Genomic DNA, 23,837 nt, shown 5'->3' on the forward strand with positions numbered 1-23,837 from the left:
GTCCCAGTCAAGTCTGCTCCACTCATCGGTGTAAGTCCACTTCTACTTCAGCATGGAGAAATATTTTTCAACAGTGTACAGGATTTTTAAATAACATTTCTCTTGTAGAAGCTTTTCCCCTTCCCTGAAGGACTCCCCCCTCCCATACTCCCCCCAAATTAAGCCTTCATAGGACTGAGAATTGTTTTTGGCATTTGGGTGGTTTGGGCAATCATCTCTTCCTCATTCCAAAGTCTTTTCCTGTCTGGGTCAATTCCAAAACTACAGTAAACATCAATGGAAATGATAACTGACATTTCTTAAGCAGCAGGAAGAAAGAGTATGATAAAGTCCTGAGATGCTATCAAACCACAGCCAAGATCAAAGTTAAAACCTCACATGGCTCTGGGAAGGGGCAGCACCTGCCACCCTGGGACATTTGCTCTGGGGCATTTGGCAAGAGCCATGCACTAGCTTTGAATGAAAGACATCCAGGCTGATCTGAAGGGTGAAGCTGGCAAGGTTACAGTCTAGAGGCCTTAATGAGAAACGCAGGTCCTTTGAGACAAAGCCAAAAGGCAGGCTGGCCAAGGCTTTTTGAGGTAGCTGATGGCTGTAGCAGCATCCTGTTGTCCTAGAAATAGAGTAAGATCTGAGCGATAACCTAGTCCAAACTTCAGTCAACACATGTAGAAAGTGAGGTCCAGAGATGGGAGAACATTGGTCAAAATCTCACAGCATTATTAGGAGCAGAGCCCAAGCCGGGATTCGAGTCCTCTGACCGTAAGTCAAGCACTGTTTTCACACTCCCAGCACTGCACGGTCCTGCCCTCTTCCACCTGATGGCCGCAGGGAGGTGACAAGTCTCCACAGTGGGAACTTCACACAGTTCTTTCCTTTGGAAGCAACAAGGCCAGATTCAGGAGTTTTAAATTGGATTCAAATGTCTTCTAGCAAACACCTATAATGCCACCAGCTTTGCCCAAAACTCTGTGGAAGAAGATGCCTTGGTCTTGTCCAGAAAGAAAGCAACCATCTACAAGCAGACAGACCGGTGGCCATGGCACTGGAGGGAAACCGTGAGTCTTGGCCTCCCTCCAGGGTTGCTGCAGACCCTTTTCCACTGACAGATCTTTGCCCCTGTTTCTTCCAAGGTAAATAAACAGAGTATGTCTCAAAGAGAAGGGCTGACAATGGACATAAAGAGGAGCAAATCTGAGGCTAACACCAGGGTTGGCCAAGAGGATAAATGTTTGGACCCAGAAACAGGGAAGAAATGTATTAGTGTAGGGCGCAGAAGAGGACTAAGGCAAGACAGTGAGTAGTGGGATGGATGCAACCAAACAAGGCATTTAAAACACAGCTCCAACCAAGATAGGCAGAAGAAAACGTGTTTTGACAGAGTCTGGGAGCAGACACAGCAAAGACGGCATACTTAGAGGTATCTATGACTGAGACAGGACATGGTGAACGACTGGCTTTGGAATGTAAGGAGACAGACCAGCCCGGTAAGGGAAAAGTGTCAAGTACACCAAGACAGTGTGAGGCAAGGGCAGAGACGACAGGAAGAGGGAGTGTCATGGTGGGAAATTAAAAGACTCCAAGTGGAGGATCTCTGGAGGGGAACTACCAGTGAACAAAGATTCTCTTCTGTGCCCTGACTCCCTTGAGTGCCAGTGCTGAAGTACCGGAGGCAAAGCCCACTGTGCCTGGAGAGCCTGCACCGATGGAAGGCTCGGGTGAAGAGAATACCAGGTACAGATGCACACCAGCAGCAGCTTAGGACCTGGCCTTCTCTCGGAGGCATGGCCGTCTTCTGGGTCATTGGCCCAGGGGCCTAAGAGTCACTGGGTTGAGTAGCCATCAAAGGAGATGTTGCTGTGGGGTGACACTGACTCTCCCACTGGCCACCACACTCCACTGCATCCCTGGAGAGGGGAGAAGATCATAGAACTCAGCAAAGGAATGGAGCAACAGAGCACCTTGTGAAAGACCCCGCCCAGTACAAAAGAACCCTTTACTCATGCAGATGTGGGGCTGTTTAATCTCTACTTAGGGAACTCCAGTGAAACGTCAATCCATAATATTTGGGGGTAGCTTCAGTTATTTTAGACATTTTGGCTAATGTTCAGCCAAAATCTACTTTCCCACGTCTTCTGATCAGTGGAATTACCAAGTCTGCCAGGGCCACTGAAAATTCTGCCCTCTAATAAGTCTAACCTGCAAGATTCCTCTTCTCCAGGCTTCTTTAACAGTTTAACATTTTCTTTAACAGTTCATTATATACTATGATTTCCAGATTATTTCCCATAGTCGACACTGTCCTCTGAACACTATCCATATTATGATGATCTCTCTTGAAACAGAGTCCCATGGAAGAGCACAAATCTGAATAGTGAGCCTGACTTCTATCATGCATCTTCCTCATCAAAGTGGTTTACTTATACAAATGTGGTCACAGCTAAGTTCATTTCTGACAACGACAAGATATTATTGGCTTGGATTAAGCTTGCTGTCAACATAAAATATTTTATTTCTGATAGAAGCAGCCATCAGTTCGGTATTTCTTTATTATGAATGTATGTTAAAAATGCAGACTATTAGATTTGTCACAATTAAATTTTGTTCTGTTGGTTTGGGATCATTCCAGTCCACTGAGAACATTTTAAATCATCACAATTTCAACATTCAAGATATGTTTATTCACCTACTTTAAGGATCTTATGAGCACATAGGAAGACCAGATAATTTACAGCGCTACCTAGCTCTTTCAGTTTAGTGTCAAGATAAAAACGTTGACGAGGACAGGGCTAAAACAGAGAATTATGGTGTATCATCTCAGACTTCCTTCCAGTCAGATGGGCAATCCTCAATGTACCCGGCCTCACTAGCTCATCATCTACCCACCCGTGGAAAGCTTTGTTCAATGCCTTGCTCAAATGTCTCTGCCACGCAATAAATCTGTCCTAATAGATAATGAAATCAGGCGACATGAATTAATTTTTATGAAACCACACTGACTCTTGCCCCCAAATTACTTGTGCAATAACTGTCTTAGCATTTTGTGGTAAGATCTATTTCAAGCTATGAGTCTACAGTTTCTCAAGTCTAGCTTTAGTCTTTCTTTAAGAATAGGGGCAATATTTGCTCATCTCTAGGCTTCAACCATTTCTCCAATCCTCACAGAGAACCAATCAGAGGTATTATCAATCAGCTCCTTCAAGCCCCTGAAATATAACACATTTTGTCTTAGAGATTTAAAAAAATAATTCAAAGCAGTTAAACGCTTTCTATCAATCCAGGACTATAACTTTCTCCCTCTAATGTTCTCTTCTTTCCAATTACAATATTATTCTTATTGCTTCAAAATATGCAAGATTTCTTTCCTTAATAATGAGATCTAACTATTTTTGGGTTTGCTACCTGCTCTGAACATAGCTTTTGATTCATCCCTGGTTGTATTTCCTCTTCTAGATTTTTCACATACCCTTTCAAAGTATAACCTCACTAGATAATTCAAGATGTGGTCTCACTTCTTCATATGCTTCCCCAGATGTTTACCTGTCTTAGTTGTTGACCATATCTATTTAAAGAAAAAAAGAAAGAATGGAAGGAAGGGAGGGAGGAAGGAACAAAGCAAAGAAAAGGAAGGATTTTTTATCCATCACTGGTTAAATTCCCTTTGTATTATAACTACTACTATTGTCATTATTAGCAACAATAAAAGTAACTACCAATGTGGGCAGCACCCAGGTGCCAGGCACTCAACTGTGCTATATGCATTCAGTTATGCAGGTTTTTTTTTTTTTTTTTTTACCTATTTAAAAGATAAAGAAACTCAGCTTCAGAAAGTTTAAATAATTTGCCCAAGTTTGGACAGTTAAACGGCAAGGCCTTAGATCAAGTCATTTTGATACCAAAGGCTGTGCTCTTAATTGTTCTGCGGTGTTGTGGTATTTTGTACAACAACACTGTTAAGTCCAGGATTCAGGTCCTGCTGCCTCCAGCATTTCCTTACCCCACTATGATGACTTCAGTGCAAACGAGATATGTACAGGAGTGCAGATATAAGCCTATTTCACCTACAGGAAGCCTACAGTATGATGTGGCTTCCCCAGCACTGTGTGACTGGGACACAAACACAGGACTCTTTCTCTTGCCCACTAAGGCAGAGTCGTTGCCAGGTAGGCTCCTATAAGTTCTGTGAATCAGTACTGAGAAAATGAGTGGAAAAGGAAAACGCTGCAAAGGTGGGAGGAAATGAGAAGAACCTTGCCAGAGAGAAGAGCTAGTTGAATGAACATAAGTAAGAACTAGGAGAGAGGATGGAAGAGAAGGCAGGAAAACTGAGGCTCAGGAAAGCCATGGGGTTGCCTGTGTGAAAGTCCCAGAGGAGGTGGGGAGAGACGGGGAGGTTCTTCAAGAAATGTTTCCTGAAGGTTATATTTGGCTCTCTCATACAATTCTATAGAGTTTCAACTAAAATTTGAAAATATTCTAGAAGTGCTATTTAGTGCCTGGCACCACTCCTTTCTATTCGGGCTACAAAAACATTTCCCAGGCCAGAGAAAGAGCGGTGAAGAAAGGAGGACAATGGCCCAGACTTGGAACTCCGTGGAGAATTCACAATCATTCCCCTCGACAGAGCCACACAGGGACTTGGTAGTGATGACAGGGTGATCTTATGTCCTAGCTAACCCTAACAGCCTCAGTTTACACCAATGTATCAACATAACTATTGCCAGTCAATAGTTTAATGTCATGTGCCTTTTAGGTTTTCATTCAGGGTAAGAAATGTTGACTAGGACAGGACTGAAACAGAGCATTATCATGCACCATCGCTGACCTCCTTTCAGTCCCATAGAGAACTCACTGTCAGTAGTGCCCTAGATGGAAGAGAAATTACAGTCAACCTGCTAATGCAGCAAAGGAAACGGCAGGGTATAGCAATGAGAGCAGTGACCCAGTAGACTGGGACCTGAGTTCTAATGCCTTCCTAGCCTCCATCCAGCAGGGATTCTGGGTGACTTAGTCCCATGTCTGCACCTCACTTCTCCTATTTGTTAAACACGGGGTGGGGGGAAGATCATCTGCAAGATCCTTTGCAACTCTGACACTTTGATTCTATGAGCAGCAGAGGTGGTGGGTGACAAGAGAACAGCCTTCTGATTGGACACCAGCTCTGTGTGGGACTGTTCTCCAAAGCTGTGGGGAACTGCTTCGAATTTGGTTTTTAATAGCCTATTGTTAGTATCTGTTAGTTTATATTCTGTGCGGAGGGAAAGGGTTTTGCTGGAAACAGCGAGGACAATTTTTGGATTTGTATTAAAGAATCTGAAAGACCTAAATTTCTGAATCTGTGAAATTACATTGCAAAGCTGTTAAATGTATCTGGGCAGCGCAGGATGGCGGGGGGGGGGGGGGGGGCTGAGACACCACAACTTAAAATGCAGCGAGATCACAACTGACTCTCCTCAAACATATGCCTGATCAGAAACATTGGCAAAGCCACTCAAAATCCCTGACGCAAAGCATCATATGAAAAGTCTTTCTCCAAAATTTAACAGATGAGCTTTTTAAAACGAAGTTCGTCTGAGGAGTTTTAGTAAAATCCTTTATAATTTACAATGCATTTTCATATCATTTTCCATATTTAAACTTCAGCACAAATCTGCAAGAAAGGCAGGGGATGGAGTATCATTTCCGTTTCAGAAGAGGAAAGTATAGTGTAAGAGTGTGGATGAACGCATGGGCTGTGATGGATGCAGTGCTACACCTCAGGTTTTCTGTCTCCTACGCCAGGAATTCTATCCATAGGGAAATATGGAAATGATTCTGGTGAGAAGAATTTCAGAATGAAGTTTAATATTAACACACAGGGCTATAAGATGGCCTGAGCAGGTGGATATCCAGTTATTCTACTCATACCTGAGTCAGAAACTAACAAAAGAGACTTGAGAGGCAGTAGGGAGAAAGGGTGAGTCAAAAGGCCAGAGCTAGAAGTATGATGCATTCAGTGATGCTGCACAAGGGACTGGAATATAGGACTGAAATGAGATTTTTTTTTAAAAAAAGTGCATTTTTGGCAAAGTAGATGAGGGGTGTTTATTGGCTTTTATCACACTAAACATGAGGAAATGAGAAAAGACTTTGTGATGAATCATGAATATGAGAAGGCAAAAAATGTTAAAGAGTTATGCAGAAAGCAATATTTTTAGGTGCTCTTCATGTGATGGAAAAGAGAATGCTTGGTAAAATTAGCTGATAAAATTAATTGAGCGTTCTATAAACAGTGAGCATGTAGATTTGTATTAAGTTATCAATATAAATTCAATTACTCAAAAAGCAATGCCCTGGGTCAGTTTTCCATTTGTCTTCAGATTCTCTATCTACCAGAATAAAATATCTAAGCTGAAAGATCCAGTGTTACCCAAACAAGGGATGTCTTCCACAGGTGATATGTCAGGCAATGGGCACAGCATTAAATAACAACAAATCACAGTGAGGCGCTTGGTTATTTCTTCCACTCATTCTGTTTTACAGAGAAAGACTTAGCTTAGTCTTATTCTGACTTAAATTTATCTCTAATGCTTCCTAACTTCCTGAGAGCCGGCCTCAGGCTCAGAGCCTTTAGTAAGCAACGGGATTAAGTTAAATTTTAATAATTTTTGTTTTACTTGCATTTATTTATTTATTTTTTATTTTTTATTTTTTATTTTTTTTTAAGGAAAGACAGAGAGAAGGAAGGAAGGATAGAAGGAAGGAAGGAAGGAAGAAAGGGAAACATCTTTTAAACATTTTCTTGTTTTATTGTATTCTGTTTCTCCGTTTTTGTTACATGGGCTGGGGCCGGGAATCGAACCGAGGTCCTCCGGCATAGCAGGCAAGCACTTTGCCCGCTGAGCCACCGCGGCCCGCCCTGCATTTATTTTTAAAAGCAACTTACCTATAAAGTTTTCCATTTAAGGTCATATATACAGTACTTCCTTTACAACACATTTATTAAAGAGAAATATTAAATAAATAATAGCATAGGTATAATGCCATATGGTAATTAACCTCCATGGTGACATTTTTCCCCCCATTGTTGCCCCACAGCTCCTACATGACAAGTAAGAGTTGGAACTTTGATTCTTTGGGCCATCAGACTGTGTGCCTGCCTTTTCTGCCAAACTACTCCAATACAACAGCACCTAAAAACACCTAAGAGAAAAATGCATTAAAAATACCATTCATAATAAAAACAGCTAACGTTCATTGAGTGTTTATTATGTGCCAATTACTATACAGGCAAATCATGGATTATCTTGTGAAACCTTCACAACGATCCTCTTGCATATGTTCCCTTAGTATTTTCAGTTTCCAGTTGAGAGGAATAGTACCTTGCCAGGTCAAACATCTAAGAAGTGGATGAGCCAGATCTGAATGAGGCATTCCAACTTCAGAGCCTCATTTAAGCAGAATCACTAAATGTGTCCCTTCCCTGGACAGGTACTCCCCACCCCTGGGCACTGCAGGTGGGAAAGTGCCCTGCTCTTGAGAAGCTGATCAAGTGAGTTCAGGGAGTGTCAGGTGCACAAGAAGTCCTTAAGATATCACAAGATGAGCTAAGCTTCCAAGAGATGGAGGAGCAGGTGGGATGAGAGCCCAGAGGAAGAAGGGATTAGTTCTTGCTGGGAGATTGAGGGGTTGGGGATCAGGAAAGTTTAGAGAGTGCATATTGCAAAGTGCGTGGAGGAATGAGTAGTGCCAGGAAGGAAAGTGAGAAAGAGCACTTGCAGCAGCAGAAATAACACAGAGGCATAAAATTCACTATTTATTTAAGGGGATCTTGCATGTTTCTTCCATAGGGAGCAGGAGGGTGGGGAAACTGGGTTGTAGGGGGCAGAGTTGAGAGAAATGAGCTGAAAAACCAGGTTCGGATTAGGCCAAGAAGGGCTTTATATGCCCTTCACTATCTGCCCACTGCAAGCCACACTATACTGCCTCAGGCTGTTCCATTACAGCCAATCCAGCCAGCATTTGCAGATTTAAATCCCACATGCCTGAATAGCTTTACCATCTTCTTGAGCGATACATGTAAAACAGTGTCTCTCTCTTTATGGTTATATTATACACATAGCCCCAGAAGAAAGCTAGAGGCAGAAAAATAAATTATAATTGACAACCCTGTTGAGAAAAGAACACCCTAAAATTATTCAAGTATGTGAGTAGCTTTGAGTTCAATTCTAGAGCCCACCCTTCTGGAAAGCAGGAAACAAACTGGACTGTATCCAGAAGAAGTTTGCCAGGATGTGTCTAGAGCCACAATCCTGTCATTTCTGGAATGATTATAAGGCTAATATGAGAGAAAACAAGTCCTGTTTATTTTGGTTTGGGGTTTTCTGTTTGTTTATTTTCTGTCCTCCAACGCAGGTCTTAGAGCAGCACAGAGACACCAGATGGTGAAAGCTTAATTGTGCGCTCCATGATGGCAAGTGTCATGGTCAGGTTCGTGTGTCAACTTGGCCAGGTGGTGGTACCTGGCCATCTGGTCGAACAAGCACTGGCCTATCTGTTGCTATGAGGACATTTCATGGACTTAAATCATGATTACATCAGCTGTATCCACAGCTGATTGCGTTTGTAATCAGCTAAGGGGAGTGTCTTCTGCAATGAGTGATGCTTAATCTAATCAGAGGAAGGCATTTAAGGAGGATTCAGAAGAGACTGTCACTCTTCCTGCTTCAGCTGGTGAGCCTCATCTGTGGAGTTTGTCTAGACCTTTTGTTGCAGTCGCTAGCTTCACAGCTTGCCCTAAGGATTTGGACTCTTCCATCCCCATGGTTGCCCATCCAGTCTCTCCTGAGGGTTCACTGAGGACCTTCATCAGGGTTGCCAGTTTGCAGCCTGCACTACAGACCTTGGACTCTACATTCCCACTGCTACATGAGACATTTTTATAAATTTTATAGCTACAGACACCTCCTGATGATTCTGTTTCTGTAGAGAACTCTAGCTAATTCAGCAAGAATGTTGCCTTTCTAGATCTCTGCTGCATCCCCAGCACCTAGAAGAGTACCTGAACCATATTAAAGACACAATAAAAAGGCAATGAATGAATGAACGAATGAGAAGTTGTCCTTTGGGTTCTAAGACCTGGGTCCTCATCTTTATTCCTCTGTTATTGATATGGTTGTATTATTGCAAGCAAACTCCTTAAGCTCTCTAAATCTCAATTTTCTTTTGTATAAAATATTGGGTTCAGAAGTTTATTTCAGGTTTTCTTAAAAAAAGAAATTATATTACCTCATGGAATGGCCACAGGAGACACTGGAAGAATGAGTTCAATGGCCATGCTTCTGTGCACACACACTCCACACCAACACCTGGTTTCATCAAAGTAGTTCTACCTTTATTTATTCACACTTTCAAGTAAGACTCCATTCAAACAAAAGATTTCCACACCTGAAAACATATCTGAGACCACTGTACTTCTTGAGCTCTGCTATCACTTCCATCCATAAGATTCTAAGATTTTATGAGGCTAAGTTACAGCAGAGTAGAATTTGGACAAATTTTGCTACAACTAGGGCTGTTCAAACAATAAACTGTCATGTATTTGATACTAATGAGCTGTTCCTCATTGGGAAGAGAGCAGACAGCCATCTATTAGACAGGTTATAGAAGAGATCACCGCTTTGGTTGGAGCATCTTGTGTCTAAGAATAACAAGCTCTGCATCCTTTTCAGAGGTTTCAGTAAACTAGCAAACAGTAGAGCTTAGTGGCTAATAGGGGTTTTAAATCAGATGGTCATGCATTAGAATCCTGGGCCCATCACTGATGAGCTGTGGGACCTTGGCCAAGTTATTTCATCTCCCTGAGCCGTGATTTCCCCATCAGAAAAAAAAGTGGGTAATAATAGCTGCTCCACAGAATAGGCTAAGGAGTAAATGGGATGAAATATGTAATACACTTAGCACAATGCCTGGCATATGAACAAGTGCCCAGTAAATGGCAGCTGCTGAGATGGTAATGATGACAAAGTTGGTGATAACTGGACTGGGAAACCAAATTATTTCTAAAGCAAATAGGTGTAATACATGACAGTCTCACACACACACACACACACACACACACACACACACACATGCTCCTTTCCACAAAGCCACAAACTCAAAGCAGGCAATGCCAATTCACCCATAGAGGGAAAAATTAAATTATATCAGCCAGCAAAGAAAACAAGTCTGAAAATAATCAAAGGGAAACAAACAAGCATGAAATACATTTGTTTTTCAGGTTTACCAAAATATGGATCCAATCATTTCCTAGAGGATAAAAAGCTCTCCAAGAACAATTTTAACTGTGAAATGTTTCTAAGAATATTGTTAAAAAGTAACCTGAAATAGGCATGGAACTGAGAAAAGACAATTTGGAAATCATTTCGTGTAAAGTAGGTTCTTGGCTCTTTGGTTGAATATAACGCAGCACATGCTCAGTTGTTAATTTACATAGCCAGAGGCCACTGATGAGTTTCCTTGCTGGGCTGGACTTGATTTCACAGCATTGATAATAAGACAGCAGCTAGAACCCTCTGCCATGCTCCCTCCTTCACAGCTTGCCTATTCTTGTTGAAATATTTTCCCCCTCCTTCCCTATTCACTGCTCAGGGACTCTCTTGTCCCTTTTACCAGGAGGACTTACAGTGATTTCAACATGAAACCATCTTGTTTCAGACCCTGTTCTGGCCATGATCTGTGTTCCAAAAACAGACACCTTGTTTTACTAACTTGTACCTTGGCCAAAGCCTAACAAGATGACTAGGAAAACAAGAAAACAACTTATCAATACCCTGTCCCAGACTCTGAAAGTACAGTATGTCACACAAGCCTCCTGACTTATGAAACAAACCTTACTTTTACTTCTAATTTGTACAGGAAGAAACTGAGGCCCCAAGAGATGAAACAACTTGCCAGGTTCACATGATTTCACAGTGCCAGGACCAGGAGTCCAGCCGATATCTGTCAAATACCAAGTCCTGTGCTTCTGACCATAAGACTAACCTGCCTCATCAGCACCCCAGTTCCTCCTAGATTGAGTTCCTGCCTCGTACTGTCCTGAGCCAGAACTCCTGGTCCTCATGGTGTCTCTATGAAGAAGGAAGAATCCTGGAAACCAAATCAAGGGATGTCTCCTGAATCTCAGCCCAGGGCTGCTTCTCTTTACAAATCTTTAAACAGCAATATCTTTGATATGAAAGCCTCAAAAACAGAAATTTGTCCTGATGGATGGATATGACCAACATTTCCCTCAAACAAAATCGTGGGCATCAAATCAGCTGTGTACTATGGAGCGGCTAGAGAATGCAAGGATGAGTTTCTTCCTTAGCGATGTCTCAACTTCTGAAAATCCAGTCACGGATTTCCAGAACAGAAAATAGAATGGCTCCTAAAATTAACTATATCACCTCTGGCACAACTCTTCTCACTGATAATGTTTTAGGAGTTCTCCAGCTTCAACCAAACAAAATGTTACACCAGCTGAAGTAGGTTTTGCCCTCCCCTGAGTTTCACTGGACTGTGGGAAGACTTCTGCAATTCTATAACTCACAGAGTTACAAGGAAGGGTATGAAGACATTTCCTCATGCTCACCAATGCTGACTAATGATCAGCCAATGCTTCTAGAACCTGATGATCACCAATTCTGCTAAGGGTCTGATAGTCACTCAATTTTCAGTTTCTCCCTTACCGGGCCTGTACCATTTTGTACTGAAATACATATTCCTATAACTTCAATGCTTCGTTCCTACCTCTCTTCCTTGGGACAATGTAGAACAAGTCTAATCCTTCTTTCCCATGACAACCTTTCAGATGTATTAAAAATAATGCTTATGACCTGAATCTTACTTGCTCTAAGCTTAGCATCTCCCATTCTTTCCATTGTTCTTCATAGGTCATGGATTCTGCAAAGAGAATCATGGCATTTACACTCTTCTGAACACACTCCAATTTGTCAGTGTCCAGTTAAAAATCCAGCTCCTGCCACTTTTGTAGGCCAGAGACCTGCATCATTACACTATGGAGTACACACACATTTACACGGGTGTGTGGCTCTCCAGAGGGTCTCTTCATGTGCTTTGGAGGCAATTCCTTCCTGAACAGCTGCTCTGACTAAATTGGGAGGGATTGTCCCTGCCAAGTACACTCTGTAAGAGAACAAGCTCATGGAGCCTGCCTCATGGAAAGGGCTTTTCCGCAAGGTTACTGCCTGCATTCTAGCCACAGCAGTTCAGGATCCTTCCTTCCAAAAACAACATTAATTGCCTTCTACAGGGAGTTTTCCTTCTTGTCTTGGGAATAGACATGAATTGAGAGGGGTAAAATGGTGCAGGAACTTCACCGAAGTGGATGTCCCTGCCAAGTACACTCTGTAAGAGAACAAGTTCACGGAGCCTGCCTCATGGAAAGGGCTTTTCCGCAAGGTTACTGCCTGCATTCTAGCCACAGCAGTTCAGGATCCTTCCTACCAAAAACAACATTAATTGCCTTCTACAGGGAGTTTTCCTTCTTGTCTTGGGAATAGACATGAATTGAGAGGGGTCAAATGGTACAGGAACTTCACCGAAGTGGATGAGTAGAAAGCCCCTGCAACCCTCTGGAATTGTTAAAAGACTTCTCCTGGTGACCCCTGACACTGGCAAGGAGGCTGTCTTGAGAAACACTATTTTAACATTTGAGGCAAGGTAATTCTTTGTTGCAGGGGCTGTCCTGTAAACTGTATGATATTCAGAAGCATCTCTGGCCTCTACTCACTGGATGCTATAGCATCCTCCCAATTGTGACAAGCAAAAATGTCTCCAGGCATTGACAAATGTCCCCTCATGGGCAAAATCACTCCTGATTGAGAAGCCCTGTCTTAAACTCTCACAATTTCAATTATCTGTGACTACTGGTTTAGCTAGCACTAGTTTAGCTGGGGTTAAACTTGAAGCATCATCTAATACAATTTCCTCATTTTACTGGTGGCTCATAAGAATGATGGCTGCTTGCTGTCAGTAAGGAATTATAAACCAGCCTCCTGTTTTTCCCACTACAACGGTAGTTCTTAATCCTGCTGCACATTAGAGCTCCTAAAACATATGAAAATCTGGTTCCTGAGCGCATCGATTCAAATAGAGTCTCTACCAGTGGGGCCCAGGCTGGAGTTCCCAGGTGATGCTACTGTGCAACCAGGGTTGTGGGCCAAGTACCACACCACATCCATTCTCAGCCCAGGAAAGACCACCCTGGCTGCGCAAATGCACTCTGGCATCTCTGGAATTGAATGATGTTTTGGTGCCTGCCCTGAAGAACTGCATTCCCAATCTCTCCTCATTGTGGGCACCAGTCTCAGAGGGCCAGTAGAGAGAACCCTGGCAGCCTGAAGGGGGGCACACATACAGGGCAACAGGGGTAAGTCCAATACATAGAAAAATGCATCCAATGTGTTAGACACTGTCAGTGTGTTCTATGTTGGGTCAAATAAAAGCCTACAGGTAATTTAGAAGCCAGAAGGCACACTCAAAGTAACAGTCCCAACTGTTCAGCACAGGGTGTGATGCACCAGGAATCAAGTCTTGTCTCATGTCACTTAAACAATTATTTATAAACAGTGTGATTAATTTAATTTAATTCATTACTGGCTTTTCTTCTAGCAGAGGGAGCTCTGCATTCCTCACTTAAGGAGCAGTGTTTAGAACATGGAGACTTCTATTGACTCATTTCTTAAGAAATGCTTATCAGAGAGCTCAGAAAATTACTGGAGAATTGGAGAAGAATGTTTTGCCAAGATATGAATGTTATATATAAAATTACAATAACAACAATTATAGCAGCTTCCATTCATTGAACGCTTTCTGCATATCAGGAACTGGGCTCATCACTGCACGTTATTATATTTCACATTAACAAAACCTACACAATGGAGTCTAATGTTATCCCAATTTCAAAAATGAGGAAACACAGATCCCAAGATGTTTCGTCACAGAGTTAAGCTCTTTAGTGATGGTAAATGGTAGAACTAAGCCAGATCTGCTGGACTCCTGGCATCTGGAGCCATTAGGCTTTCCTGGGTGGGATTCTCCTCTTGTTACATATCCAAGTCCATCTTCCACTAGTCCAAAGCAGGAACATTTCCTTGGCAGTGAATCTTAGTGGATGGGATAAAGATCAGGTTTCGGAAGGTTTGCTCAGGAATGGGGATCCTCAGCACAGCTTATGTCACCTTTCTAAAAAAACTCCTGAAGGGTGAGGGCATTCTGCAAACAGCACTAACTTTTCTACTCCTGGGTATTCGCTGAACGAAAAGAGGGCTTTTGATATTGTTAACCTCACTATTTGCCTGGTGTGGTTTCAACAAGATCCTTGTCTTCTGAGAAGTTGCTTCAGGATGAGGCTGATGCAGGAAGGATACAAGGCTGGGTCTGTGAGTGTTTGGTATGCATAGGATCCCATGCTCAGAAGGGCGCCAGGCTTGATGTGATGCTTTTCTGTCACTGTCTTGAAATTCTTAATAATTTCAGGTTTGAACTTGTGAAGTCTGATGGGACTATGGAGCATGCATGCAAGGAGGGGTAATAAGTGCAATGTGTGTGTACCCCACAGTTCCTTGCTGCCCCTCACCTTAGTGATGAGGCCCATGAGCACAGAATCCGGGTAGACCCAACATACACAAAGGAGTTAAGTAACACTTAAAGCAAGTACAAGATGAGCATATTATACATGAAGCTTATTCTTATCTTCCATTGTTTCTGTGTCACCGGCTTCCCTAACATGTTTTCCTTGTACTTGTTCTGAGTCTCGCTGGTCTCCTTGACCCACACAAGTCCACTGGAACTCTGTGCTCATGTTCTGTATCAACACAGCTGTGACTAAGGAAGCAGGGACACTGACAGCCCCAAGCAGCCACATTTTCCATTTGAGCCAGAACTTTCTAAAGGCAGAAAGAAGGCAAAGGACTTCTAAGAATCAGGAACCGTGAAGGGATCCTATCATATCCTTTCTAACTTGTGCTCCTTTCCTCTCTTAGCCAACCACTGATTCTGAAAATGTTAACTTAGAAGGAAAGGAAATGTTAGGGACATCCACAGTTCCTTTTCCTTTCAAGTCTTCCTTACTCATCAGAAAGCCAAAGGTAGGGCAGTGATAGAATGTACAAGTAATCAAGAAGGGAAATAAAAACAGTAGAGTTAGTTTTGTGCACTGTTCTGGTAAGAATGAAATGTAGAAGTATACATGAAAGTAGAAAATAAGATTAGTGTAATTTCGGTGATTCCATATATGAGTTAAATACTATTAAATTTGCATTTAAAACTCAGACTGTGCGATATAAATTATGAACTTTATACTAATAATTTAAAACTTTAATTTTTCTCTAGTAGAATATCATAAATAGCCAATAGGCTTGGGCTTAAGAGCAGAGAAATCCATCTGACAGCTAAACATTTTGTGAAATCTCTGCTCCTGTTGCTTCACTTATAAATAGTCTGTTCTTATAATACTATTGTCTCCCTATGAGGACAGAGTTTTGCAGCTAGCAAAGCAATTTCACATCCATTACCTCATTTGATTTGCACAACGAGATAGTGAGATATGTAGGACAGGGATTATTTACCAAAGAAGTCAAAACTGGAATCCTCAGAGGATTTCATGTGAAGGAAACCTCTGCTCTAAGTTTACCATTGCACCCCTATTTTTACTCTTCCCTGGATCATCTGGGCTAATCATCAGGCAGGGACCAAGCAGTTAAATAGAAGCTAGATTAGGGGGGAAGAAGCATCCCTTCCTCCATTTGTCAAGTCCCACAGTGTTTCAGCTATTTTACTAGGCTCTGAGGATACAGCAATGAACAAGACTGGCAAGGTGCTTGACATTTATCTAATGGACAGAGAACCTCAGAATCAAATCCCAAGTATGGCTTGTTCCTATCACATTTCAGCTACCTTGTCACCCAGTTCTTGTGGTCATTTGGTTTGAATCATGACTGAATTGAAACATTCTTCCAAAAGCAATTTTGTCTCATATATTGCTAGATTAAGTCAGACAAAATTTTTACTGTTTAAGAGACTCCATAAGAATCCAGGAAATATAACAGGTATCATAAACCTTGAAGCACAATCACTGCCAGCACACACTGGACTGTTCCAAGCAGCAAAAGCCTAGGACTGTGGTACTCAAAGTTTAATGTAAAATAAGGTTCCTGTTGTTTTAAAAATGTCACTCTCCCAAGCCTACCCTTCCCTAGGTGGGGCCCAGGAAATTTTTAAGAAGTTCCCCAGGTAATTCTAATTAAAGTAGTCTGCTAACCACACTTTAAGGTAAAATGACTTAAAAAAAAAAAACTTAAAAACAAACCTGAAAATAAGGGAATATAATTAGCTTACAAAAGAAAAGCCTCAGAAGGCATATATGACTGAAATATACACAAAAGGGTCATAAGATAAAAGACGTAGCCTGATTTTCTCTCGCTCAAGACATAACTAGGGCTAGAGGGTGAAGTCAGAGGGATGTAAATTTCAATCTAATATGAAGACTTTTGTAAACTCTAGAGCTGCCCAACCATTGCACTGGCTCATAAAGCAGGAGCTCTCTCATTGCAGGAGTTCAAGAAGAGGTCAGTGAAGATCAGGGGATTGTTGGTTAGGTAGCAATCCATCTAGCTCCTATTAAACCTTGTGAACATTATCAAGCAATGTATAAAGTGCAGTACTGTGATTAGTTGTTTATTTGCTCTTTCTTCAGTTAGGCTGTGAGCTCAATGAGACACCAGGTTTCACTCACCTTTATGTCTACCATTTCAAACACAGTGTCTGGTACATTGAATACTGAGTGCATGGTTACTGTTAATCAAACCTCAGAACCTGATAAATCCAATAGGTTGTTGTGGTAGTTAGATTCAGTTGTTAACTTGGCCAGGTGAAGGTACCTAGTCTGTTGCTGTGGACATGAGTCAATGGTACGTGAACTTCATCTGTTGTTCATTACACCTGCAGTTGGCTAAGAGGCATGCCTGCAGTAATGAATGATGTTTGATTTAACTGGCTGGTGCTTAAATGAGAGAGCGCAATGTAGCACAGCCCAAGCAGCACAGCATACCTCATCTCAGCACTCGCAGCTCAGCCCAGGCCTTTGGAGATGTGGAAAGAAATCACCCGGGGAAAGCAGCTGGAACCCAGAGGCCTGGAGAGAAGGCCAGCAGAGATCACCCTGTGCCTTCCCACTTTAAGAAAGAACCTCAGTTGAAAGTTAGCTGCCTTTCCTCTGAAGAACTAACAAAATAAATCTCCTTTTATTATAAGCCAACCCGTCTCTGGTGTGTTGCATTCTGGCAGCTAGCAAACTAGAACAGTTGTGATGAGTTTCCTACAACCTCAACAGCAAAATGTAGATTTTACAGCCATCTCTTCTGCTATGCACAGTGAGCTTTTAGGAATAGCCCTGATCTTCTCCAATAAGGTTTTAAGGTTTCTTTCATAAAGGTATTTTACGCTTTTCCTTTATATTTTTTAAAGAATTATAGAGTTATTGCTTCTGTAGATGGCATGGTTATTCTTAATTCACATTCTAATTTTTTTTTCTAGTATGTCACTGATATTGAGTGTTGATTTTATGTCTAGCCATCCTTGTGAACTGTCTTCTTAGTTTTCACAGTTTGCAGTGGATTTTCCTGGCAGATGATCATATCTTTTATAAATAGTGGCAGCTTTGCTCTTTTTCCCCAATTTTTATACTTCATATTTCTTCTTTTCGTCATTTGGATTCTGCATGTAAACTGCTGAAAAGTAGCAGTTCTAAGGCATGCTTGTTCTACTCCTGGCTTTAATAAGAATGCAGCTAGTGTTTTATCGTTGGTTTATATCTTCCCTTCTCTGCTCTTATGTTTGAGGTAGGTTTCCTAGATTGGGAAGGGTGATTATCTGTCTAAGACTAAGGGAGATGCTAGAGGATGGGGAAAGTCAAGCTATAAGATTTGGCTAAAGAATGACAAGGAGAGAGAGGCTTGGTTCCAAATTCAGTGAGAGTCAATTTATATATATGGTGAACCTACACAAGCATTATGCCTTTATCTAATAGGCATGCATACAAAATTAAAACTGCCCCAAGATACAATCAGCACAGTAACTCATGTTTGGAAACTATTTTTAAAAGCCTATATAATCTGCATTTCAAGGCAAAATATTTTGTCAACTGACCAAAAAGTATCTTCACCTCTATTTTGACTGTGACCTGGATATTCTCAGAGAAGGCAATTATCGTATAGAAAACCAAACACGATCTCTGCTGGTACACACATAACTCAGCACAATTTTAGTGATCATGTCCTCTAAGAACATTTTGCAAACAAATATTTATTTTATTGGTTACCTATTTGCTTGTTTAATAATCAACTATTATGTAAAGCAAAGGCCCATAATGATAAGATCAAGCTTGGGAGACCTGCTATTCTAAACCACTGAGCCACATTGGCTTTTTCCTAATTCTTCCTGGGAAACTAAGATCCTCTTCTCTCAAAAAATAATTTTAAGAGAAAGAAAATGCCAGGATGAGCTGGGACCCAGTATCAAGGGACTGAGAAAGTCTTCTTGACCAAAAGGGGGAGAAAGAAATGAGACAAAAATAAAGTGTCAGTGACTGAGAGATTTCAAACAGAGTTAAGAGGTTATCCTGGAGGTTATTCTTATGCATTCATTATATAGATATCCCTTTTTGTTTATGGGTAGTAGAGTGGCTAGAGGGAAATACCTGAAACTGTTGAGCTGTGTTTCAGTAGCCAAGGTTCTTAAAGAAGATTATATAAGCTTTTAAAATGCGACTGTATGATTGTGAAAACCTGTGTCTGATGCTCCTTTTATCCATGGTAAAGATAGATGAGTAAAAAAATATGGATAAATAAATTATAGGGGGACAAAAAGGGTAAAATAAATTGGGTAGATGGAAACACTAGTGGTCAATGGGAGGGAGAGGTAAAGGGTATGGTATGTATGAGTTTTTTCTCTTTTCTTTTTATTTCTTTTCCTGGAGTGATGCAAAAGTTCTTAAAAATGATCATGGTGATGAATACACAACTATGTGATGATATTGTGAGCCAATATCATACGTGATTGTACACCACGTATGGAATGTATAGGTGTGAAGGTTTCTCAATAAAAATACTTTTAAAAAAGAGAGAAAGAGGCCCCATGATCTTAGTATGTCATGAACTGGCTCTCCTCAGTGTCATTCTTGAGTTGTAAACTAAATCTTCTACAACTTTTAGGGTCTATGGGAGATTAAAATAAGAAGAAAACATACAATTAAAGATTAAAATAAGAAAGTAATTTACAATATCAAGCATAAAGACATTTATTTCATCGACACAAATGTATTGACCATCTACTCTTTCTCCAGCACTGTGTGAGGGGATTATACCATGTTCACAGAGGAAGAAGCCATAGTTTCTACCCATATGGAATGTGTGACCCAACAGGAGTTAAATAAGCAATTCTATACAGCACAAATTCCATGAGAAAGAGTGCTGGAAATGCACCATAGCCACCCAGAGGAAGTAGAGAAGGACAAGTGTCCCAAAATTTAAAAAGCATAAAGGGAATTCTCTGCAACCTATAGAAGGAAGAGTTTGATATGAATCCCAAGGTGGACTTCTCTCAAACGGATTTTTTTTTGAAGGGTCAGTGGATACCAGGGTTAAGAGCCAACAAGAGACTACTCAGAATAAGTCTATCTGATTTAATTTTATTTTCCTTTCAGAAAAGAGACTTAAAAAGCCCTGGATTTGAACACGCTACTAGTCTTTGACGAATTTTTGTAGCCAACATATATAAATATGAGTAGGATGGTACTAGAGTTGATAGATTTATAGATGATGCACAAACTTCATCCAAAAGGTCAAAGTCAGCATGGGAAGTGATAATCCTAATCTGACTCTGAGTGAGCTAGACAAGACTAGGCTCTGGAGAGCCAGAAAGCCTTGGGTTTGAATTCTGGCTTCATCATTTCCTACTTGTAATGAAATCTTAGATTTCTCATCTTTAAAATGATGATAATAATAGTACCTACCTCTTTTGGTTGTTGTAAGAATTAACATGATGATGAATGCAAACTGCTTATATATTATAACTGGCATACTCTTTTTCCCATAGAATGTTAGGCATCATGATCATTATTATAAACAACATGGAAGGAAGTCTCCAGAGACCTGTCAAATACGTTTTTTATGATTGCCTTGGATAATGAAAGCACACTTATCAATTTCCAAATTTTACACATACAGCTATAAACTGTATCATTCTATAGTCTTGTGATTCATATCTTGCCACTATGGTTAGATACTAAATTTATTCCTATTTAACTCCATTTTTTTCTATATTAACTAGTTGCTTCTTCTTTTTTTAAATCTTGAAAGTCTGCTCTCTGATATATCAGATCTCAGAGCCAATGGGGGGTGTCAGGACATAGTAACCCGGAAAGCAAAGGTTTCCTTTATGGAGATGGGGAAAACTCCAGCAATGCGGGAAGTTCAGAGACATAAGAATTATGTTTCAGACCTATTAAATCTGTGATGCCTAATAAAGAATTGTATGGCATTGTCAAAGAAATAAACTGAATCTTTTGTTGCTCAGAGGAGAGCTGTGACCTGGAGATAATTTAAGAGAGTTGGCAGTAGGTAAATGGTATTTAAAGCTATGGATGTTAAAATCACAAACAGAAAGAGGACAGTTTGAGAAGAGAATCAAGGGCCAAGACCTGAAGAACTCCAGCATCTAGAGGCCAGACAGAGAAGGAAGAGTCTCTAAAGGGGAATGCACTAGACTTGGGGGGAGGGAAGAAGGAGAACGTAATGTTTTAGAAAATTAGTGTGCAAAGTATTTCAAGAAGGAAGACGGCCAACTGTAAACGCCTAAATGAGAATACTGTTTTCAAAATTTGAAACTTCTACAAGACAAATATAACCAAAGTTAAAAACAAGCAGAAGATGGGGGGGTTGAATTTGCAAATTAAATAACAAAAGATCAATATCAAGAATGTAAAAATAAGACCTAAAAATTAAAAAGAAACTACAACAAAACAGATACAAAAAGGCCAAACATGTAAAGATGCCATTCTCATAAGAATAAATAAAAATATCTAATAGTTAATTTAAAAGAATTTCAACCTCAGAAATTATCTAAATGTAAATTAGAGTATTTTAAAAAATTAGCCAAATAATAAAAGATTGCAATATTCAGTGTCGCTGAGGGTAAGGAATAGAGGATACCATCACATGCCACTGAGGAGAATGCAAACTGCCACAGTGTTCTAGGAGGTCAATTTTATGGTATACATCAAAATTGTAAGTGGAAATACATGCCAACAGAGCAATTACACTTTGGATAGCCATCTGAAAATAATACAGGTGTATGCACAAAGAAATGTGTGCAGGAGCATTCAAAACAGTTTATTTTGTAATAGCATAAAAATTGAAAACACCTACCGCCCACTAATGGGAAATAAGTAAATATACTCTAATATGTTTTTTTAGGAGAGATGACTACTAGGCAGTTAAAAGAATGAGCTAGGAGTATAACGTACTAATATGGAACCACCTTCAAAACATATTAAGGGAAAAAAATGCAAGAATGCTATACATATAGAATGGTCTTATTTTTATAAAATAAAGGAAAAATATATGATTTTGTATATTTTTATGAATTTTTTTTTTTTTTTGCATGGGCAGGCTCCAGGAATCGAACCTGGGTCTCTGGTATGGCAGGTGATGAGAACTGTGCCACTGAGCCACTGTGGCACCACTCGAATGTTCGTAATACATTGAAGAAGTCACTAACCTCATGCTAATTGTTGTTTCTGGAGATAGGGGTAGGATTGGCAAGATAAAAGCTGATTTTTACTGTTTATTGTTTTACCATAATATTTCCTGAATTCATCTGAATTTGTTAATGTGCAGTATGAGGAATTTTCAATAAAAATGTAAATTTTTCTTAGGTTGTTCTAAGTTATAAAAACAATTAACTTTTCAATTCATTAATTTAATTGCCAAGCATTTTAAGTTCCTACCATTTATCAGGCAATCGATCTGATATCAGGTATATAACAGTGACTAAAACAGGCAAGATTCCTGTCCTTGGAAGGCTTACCCTCTAGTGGATTCAGCTTTCAAATAGTATTCTTTTCTCTGAATAGATTCTTGTAAGAAGACCCCCACCTCAAGAGAAAAATAACTCAGACCAACTTTCTGCAGTTCTTATAACTTCATGAAGGAATGTAAGTAATAAAGTATGAATAGTGCGGCCAGAGACCATTGCTAAACTGCTCTCATTGCTTTCCAATCACATTAAAGACTTCCCAAAGCAGCAGGGATAAAAAAGTACAGCGTGAGTAAAATAGGCTTTCTTGGGTTGCCCTAGAAACTGCCAAAGCCTACTGCCATGGTCAGGTTCATGTGTCAACTTGGCCAGGTGGTGGTGCCTGCTTGTCTGGTTGGGCAAGTGCTGGCCTGTCTGTTGCTATGAAGACATTTCAGGGAATTAAATCATGATCACGTCAGCTGCATCCACAGCTGATTCCATTTGTAATCAGCCATGAGTGATGCTTAATCTAATCCCTGGAAGCCTTTTAAGGAGGATTCAGAAGAGACAGGCTCTCTTCCTGCTTCGGCTGGTGAGCCTCTCCTGTGGAGTTCATCCAGACCCTCCATTGGAGTCATCAGCTTCACAGCCTACCCTGTGGATTTCGGACCCTGCGTTCCCATGGTTACGTGAGACACTTTTATAAATTTTATATTTATGAATATTTCCTGTTGATTCTGTTTCTCTAGAGAACCCTAATACACCTACCAATGACTATTCCCATGGGAAAAGGCCACAAGTTCTAATAAACTGACTTAACACAATTTTGGAACATAGGCTGTTTGTAAGTTGTCAACAGTCTGTACTTAGGGAACTGCTAGCTTAAATAGGTAAAAGCTATGTGGCACCCAAGAAGTTCTTGTATACACACTTTATGGTTGGATTTCTTCTACGGTTCTCACTAAGGCATAATAATTAAGAGAGAATGTCAGCATATAGGGTATCCTTTGAAGCCCTTCTACCAGCTGGAATCTCAATACCACACTAGGTTTTAGCTGTGTCTGCCCACACTAGTAGCAGACAATTGAATTCATGTTTCTGAGCAGTCTCTGAACCACAGTGTTTATATTTCATAGCAATTCCTATTTCCTCTTCTTTTTTTCTTACACATGCAAATGAAAATCTCCCAATTTTCAGCTGTCTGAACAGCTGGATACAGTCATCATCAGAAAAATTAAATGCTTATCTCAAAGAAGTAACTGCTCTTTAGAAATTCCTATGCATGTTGTTGACAATTCATCTTTCCTACAGAATGAATGTACTTATCTCACCTGGCTCTTCACAGCTGAGTACAACTCTATCCCACAATGGTCAGAAAATTCTCATGGTCTAGAAAGAGTCATTATGACCAGGCACTGAACATTAAATTTCAGTCACTCCTTTCTTCATTAATTCTATGTGGGCAAACTACACTTGACCCTATCATGCTTGTTCATATTTTCATTTCTTTCCTCATACTGTTCTCTCTGTCTGGAATGGCTTTCCTGATGTCTCCTCCACATCTCAAATTCCTATAAAATGCTCTTCAGTGAAGCCTTCCTGATTTCCCTAAGCCAAATCATCTTCTTTTCTATGCATAGCCTTGTTCTAGATTTTCCATACCTCCATTATATCATTTATACCATGGCATGGCTTTTGAGTCTTTCTATCTTTATGAGTTTATCATGTTACTTTATGGCCATGTTAGGATATCAGGCAATTTGCAATTACTACTACTC

The 23,837-nt window shown here is 40.4% G+C and overlaps 1 protein-coding gene across 3 annotated transcripts in view; it reads right to left on the reverse strand.

The window, feature by feature from the left end:
* Positions 1 to 23,837, reverse strand: part of HTR4 (5-hydroxytryptamine receptor 4) — a 182,776-nt gene that overhangs the window by 29,113 nt on the left and 129,826 nt on the right. The gene's annotated exons all lie outside the window — the stretch shown is intronic.

This window comes from Tamandua tetradactyla, chromosome 20 (assembly GCF_023851605.1).
Source record: "Tamandua tetradactyla isolate mTamTet1 chromosome 20, mTamTet1.pri, whole genome shotgun sequence".
In the NCBI taxonomy this organism is placed as follows: Eukaryota; Metazoa; Chordata; class Mammalia; order Pilosa; family Myrmecophagidae; genus Tamandua; species Tamandua tetradactyla.